This window comes from Orcinus orca, chromosome 11, assembly GCF_937001465.1.
Source record: "Orcinus orca chromosome 11, mOrcOrc1.1, whole genome shotgun sequence".
Lineage (NCBI taxonomy): Eukaryota > Metazoa > Chordata > Mammalia > Artiodactyla > Delphinidae > Orcinus > Orcinus orca.
Genome location: NC_064569.1, coordinates 74,476,831 through 74,482,924, shown reverse-complemented (window position 1 = coordinate 74,482,924; position 6,094 = coordinate 74,476,831). Strand labels below are relative to the sequence as shown.

At 42.4% G+C, this 6,094-nt stretch overlaps 1 non-coding gene across 1 annotated transcript; it reads right to left on the bottom strand.

Annotated features, from left to right (window-relative positions):
- Positions 1–361: 361 nt before the first annotated feature.
- LOC117201189 (U6 spliceosomal RNA) lies at positions 362–468 on the bottom strand. The gene has a single exon (XR_004483165.1). It is a non-coding gene; the product is annotated as a U6 spliceosomal RNA (small nuclear RNA).
- Between the last annotated feature and the right edge of the window lie 5,626 nt (positions 469–6,094).

The window sequence follows — 6,094 nt, the reverse complement described above, 5'->3', positions numbered from 1 at the left end:
GGTCACAAGAAAGCAGCATAGAAAGCAGACCATACGTAAACAAATGAGCGTGGCTATCTTCCAATAAAGCTTTATTTATGGATCATGAAATTTAAATTTCATACTATATTTGTATGTCATGAAACATTCTTCTTTCTTTGATTTTAATACTTAAAGATTTAAAAAATTAGCTTGCAAGTTGAGCCAAAACAGATGGCAAGCCACATTTGTCCCAGAGGTCCTAGTTTGCTGATCCCTGTAATGTACAGACTAGGAAACTGGGTTCAGAGAGGTCACAAAACCTCCCCAAAGTGACACTACCAGTGAGCGGGGGAGCCCAGACTCAAAAGTGGGTATCTCTGATTCTCTCTTTTCTTTTTTTTAAAATATGGAACGCTTCACGAATTTGCATGTCATCCTTGCGCAGGGGCCATGCTAATCTTCTCTGTATCGTTCCAATTTTAGTATATGTGCTGCCAAAGCGAGCATTCTGATTCTTAACTCATGTGGTATATTGCCTCTTGGACAGTGATCTTAACTCTTATCTTAAATTTTAAAACTGTAGTTTAAATAAACTAGAAATTCAGATCACTTTTGTTTAGCCTGGAAACCTGACCACTGCTTACAACATTTTATATATATATATAGGAAAAGATAGTTCCATTTCTAAGTCACATCATTACTTTGGGATTATTCTCTGCTCTGGGAACTACCTATAGGAGGTTCATATGCACTTACATATGAAAACATTTGTTCCTTTCTTCTACAAGCATTTAAACAATAGCATTATAATTTAATATATGATGATTAATTTGCACCAGTGTGTAAACAGATGCATATTCAGCTAAAATTCAGTTTCCCTTGTGATCTATCCACAGTGCCAACAATTGCAAGACCCCTGGCCTCCACTCACCCACCTCCCAGTCGGGGATAGAAAGAGGTTGGCTCACTAGCCAAACTGGAGACCGGATTTCTCCTGGGTAAGTCGGGATGATCACAATATTTGCACAAAGCTCTGCTCTGCCTCATGTTAGTATAACTATAACTATATAGTTGACTGAGCATCTGGGACAGTGCAGGATACAAAAAGGTTTTCCCAGCCCTGAACAAAAACAAGTCATGTACAAATGCTTATGTTTTTATCTCCTCTCCCCGATGTTTTCACCTGTCAAATCTTTGCTCTCTGGGGGAGATTTGGGTCCAGTCTGTTTGTTGAGGGTCTACTTATTATCTTGAGCTCTAAAACTCTAACCTTTTATATTTTAATTCAAAAGGGAGCATTGTTCCAAATTATCCATTATTTTCCACGAGGGCAAAATAATACAAGCTGTCAAGAGCCCCCCAGCACAGGTAATTTATTGCTCAGAAATTCTGGGTTGAATGTATTCTTCAGGAAAGCATTCTTCAAAACCAAATATCAGGCACCACCGTGTAGGAATCAGACTGTAAATGATTAAAAACACGATGGATCACTGGTCAGTCGTTTGGTCTGTCTAGAATCATTATGCTTGGAAGAGAAGTTAAGAAGCTAGGAAAGGAAACCCTTTGAGGTCTGCTCCCTATAAAGAAAGAGGATTAAAAAGAAAGCCCAGTCCTCCTCCTCCCCCAACATCACAGACAGTGTACGTGTACACACACAGCCACAGACAAACACACACACAGCCATAGACTGCTCAAATAGCCCAGGGCTAAAGGTTAAGAATTATAAGGTTAACATTTAAAAACGCAAGTTTGGGCAATGATTTAAAACAGACAAGGAAGAAGTCAAAGCAAAGAGCATTATTTAATCCTATAAATGCGCTAGCCTATGGTATACTTAAAGATGTAGGTAAAGACATTTGTTTGCTCACTGTTGTGGCTAGAAGCCTAGGAAAATAAATTTACTCAGGCACGCCAGTCTGTCTGCAAAGACTTCCATTTTGCCTTTTATGGGAATTTTGAACAAAGAAGATGATCTTTGCTTCTGTCACGAAAGCGGTTTCAATCAGACTGATGAATAAAAAGCACAGCTGCCAAAACTGATCCATGGCAGGGTAAAGTTTAGATGCCCAACTGCCCATTATACTATTAAGATGTGTCATTAATGTTGGCCTGGCTAATAGAGCAGGGCAATGCAACATGCTAAATTGCTTCCCAATTTTAAAATATCAGTTCTAGCAAAAATTACATAGGATAAAATATGGAACCTCAGTGTCACAAAACGGAGGCAGTTCAGTGAGACAAAGGTTTGGTTTTGCAGCCACCACAGATAGGTTTATGCTATTTACATATTTGGTAGCTCTGTACTTACGCCTGTTTCCTAAGAATTGTGTTTGATAAATGAATATTCTGGGACAATCACATTTTTTATCTGAATTTAGTGAGCTTAACATCTCATTTGAAAGAAGCAACATGGCACTTTTATTTTCTAAAATAGTTCTGACGAGACCTTCAAGATGGCGGAAGGGAGATCACCTTCCTCCCTACAAATACATCAGAAATACATCTACACGTGGAACAACTCCTACAGAACACCTACTGAACGCTGGCAGAAGACCTCAGACTTCCCAAAAGGCAAGAAACCCCCCACGTACCCGGGTAGGGCAAAAGAAACAAGAAAAAACAGAGACAAAAGAATAGGGACGGGACCTGCACCAGTGGGAGGGAGCTGTGAAGGAGGAAAGGTTTCCACACACTAGAAGCCCCCTCGCAGGCGGAGACTGCGGGTGGCGGAGGAGGGGAAGCTTTGGTGCCGCGGAGGAGAGCGCAGCCACAGGGGTGAGGAGGGCAAAGCCAAGAGATTCCCGCACAGAGGATCAGGGCCGACCGGCACTCACCAGACCTAAAGGCTTGTCTGCTCACTCGCCGGGGCGGGCGAGGTCTGGGAGCTGAGGCTCGGACTTCGGTCAGAGCACAGGGAGAGGACTGGGGTTGGCGGCGTGAACACAGCCTGAAAGGGCTAGTGCGCCACGGCTAGCCGGGAGGGAGTCCGGGAAAGAGTCTGGAGCTGCCGAAGAGGCAAGAGACCATTGTTTCAGGGTGCTCAAGGAGAGGGGATTCAGAGCACCCCCTAAACGAGCTCCAGAGACAGGCGCGAGCCACGGCTATCAGTGCGGACACCAGGGACGAGCATGAGACGCTAAGGCTGCTGCTGCAGCCACCAAGAAGCCTGTGTGCAAGCACAGGTCACTATCCACACCTCCCCTGCCGGGAGCCTGTGCAGCCCGCTGCTGCCAGGGTCCTGTGATCCAGGGACAACTTCCCCGGGAGAACAGACACATGCCTCAGGCTGCTGCAACGTCAGGCCGGCCTCTGCCACCACAGGCTCTGCCCGCATTCAGTACCCCTCCCTCTGCCGGCCTGAGTGAGCCACAGACCCCCTAATCACCTGCTACTTTAACCCCGGCCTGTTCGGGCAGGGGAACAGATGCCCTCAGACAACCTACACGCAGAGACAGGGCCAAATCCAAAGCTGAACCCCAGGAGTTGTGAGAACAAAGAAGAGAAAGGGAAATCTCTCCCAGAAGCCTCAGGAGCAGTGGATTAAATCTCCATAATCAACTTGATGTACCCTGCATCTGTGGAACACCTGAATAGACAAGGAATCATCCCAAAATCGAGCAGTGGACTTTGGGAGCAACTGTAGACTTGGGGTTTGCTGTATGCGACTGACTGGTTTCTGGTTTTACATTTACCTTAGTTTAGTATTTAGAGTTGATTTGGTTGCTCTCTCCCTTTTTTAATATATATATATAGATATATTTTTTTTTTTCCTTTTTCTCTTTTTGTGACTGTGTATGTGTATAGCTTTGCTGTTACCATTGGTCCTAGGATTCTGTCTGTCCATTTATTTATTTATTTATTTATTTATTTTTGTATAGTTTTTAGTGCTTGCTATCACTGGTGGATTTGTTTTTTGGTTTGGATGCTCTCTTCTTTCTTTTTTGGATTTTTTTTTTTACTTTTTAATTTTTTTTACTTTTAATAATTAAAAAAAATTTTTACTTTAATAACTTTCATTTCTTTCCTCCCTCCCTCCCTCCCTCCCTCCCTCCCTCCCCTTCTCTCTCTCTCTCTTTCTTCCTCCCTTTTCTTCCAAGTCGTGTGGCTGACGTGGTCTTCGTGCTCCAGCCAGGCGTGAGGCCTGTGTCTCTGAGGTGGGAGGGCCGAGTTCACGACATTGGTCCACCAGAGACCTCCCGGCTCCACGTAATATCAAATGGCGAAAGCTCTCCCAGAGAGCTCCGTCTCAATGCTAAGAGCCAGCTCCACTCAACGACAAACAACCTACAGTACTGGACACCCTATGCCAAACTAGCAAGAGAGGAACACAATCCCACCCATTAGCAGAGAGGCTGCCTAAAATCATAATGTCACAGACACCCCGAACACACCACCAGACGTGATCCTGCCCACCAGAAAGACAAGATCCAGCCTCATCCACCAGAACACAGGCACCGGTCCGCTCCACCAGGAAGCCTACACAACCCACTGAAACAACCTTAGCCACTGGGGGCAGACCCCCAAAACAACGGGAAATATGAACCTGCATCCTGTGAAACGGAGACCCCAAACACAGTAAGTTAAGCAAAATGAGAAGACAGAGAAACACACAGCAGATGAAGGGGCAAGGTAAAAACCAACCAGACCAAACAAATGAAGAGGAAATAGGTAGTCTACCTGAAAAAGAATTCAGGATAATGAGAGTAAAGATGATCCAAAACGTTGGAAATAGAATGGAGAAAATACAAGCAACATTTAATGAGGACTTAGAAGAATGAAAGAGCAAACAAACAATGATGAACAACACAACACATGAAATTAAAAATTCTCTAGAAGGAATCAATAGCAGAATAACTGAGGCAGAAGAACTAATAAGTGACCTGGAAGATAAAATAGTGGAAATAACTACTGCAGAGAACAATAAAGAAAAAAGAATGAAAAGAATTGAGGACAGTCTCAGAGACCTCTGGGACAACATTAAATGCACCAACATTCAAATTAAAGGGGTCCCAGAAGAAGAAGAGAAAAAGAAAGGGACTGAGAAAATATTTGAAGGGATTATAGTTGAAAACTTCCCTAATATGGGAAAGGAAATAGTCAAGTCCAGGAAGTGAAGAGAGTCCGATACAGGATAAATCCAACGAGAAACACGTCAAGATACATATTAATCAAACTATCAAAAGCTAAATACAAAGAAAAACTATTGAAAGCAGCAAGGAGAAAACAACAAATAGCATACAAGGGAATGCCCATAAGATTAACAGCTGATCTTTCAGCAGAAACTCTGCAAGCCAGAAGGGAGTGGCAGGACATATTTAAAGTGATGAAAGGGAAAAACCTATAACCAAGATTACTCTACCAGCGAGGATCTCATTCAGATTCGAAGGAAAAAATAAAATCTTTACAGACAAGCAAAAGCTAAGAGAATTCAGCACCACCAAACCAGCTTTACTACAAATGCTAAAGGAACTTCTCTAGGCAAGAAGCACAAGAGAAGGAAAAGACCTGCAATAACAAACCCAAAACAATTAAGAAAATGGTAATAGGAACATACATATCAATAACTACCTTAAATGCAAATGGATTCAATACTCCAACCAAAAGACATACACTGGCTGAATGGATACAAAAATAAGACCCGTATATATACTGTCCACAAGAGACCCACTTCAGACCTAGGGACACATACAGACTGAAAGTGAGGGAATGGAAAAAGATATTCCATGCAAATGGAAATCAAAAGAAAGCTGGAGTAGCAATTCTCATATCAGACAAAATAGACTGTAAAATAAAGACTATTACAAGAGACAAAGAAGGACACTACATAATGATAAAGGGATCAATCCAAGAAGAAATAATAGCAACTGTAAATATTTATGCACCCAACATAGGAGCACCTCAATACATAAGGCAAATGTTAACAGCCATAAAAGGGGAAATCGACAGTAACACAATCATACTAGGGGACTTTAACACCCCACTTTCACCAATGGACAGATCATCCAAAATGAAAATAAATAAGGAAACACAAGCTTCAAACGACACATTATACAAGATGGACTTAATTGATATTTATAGGACATTCCACCCAAAACAACACAATACAATTTCTTCTCAAGTGCTCATGGAACAT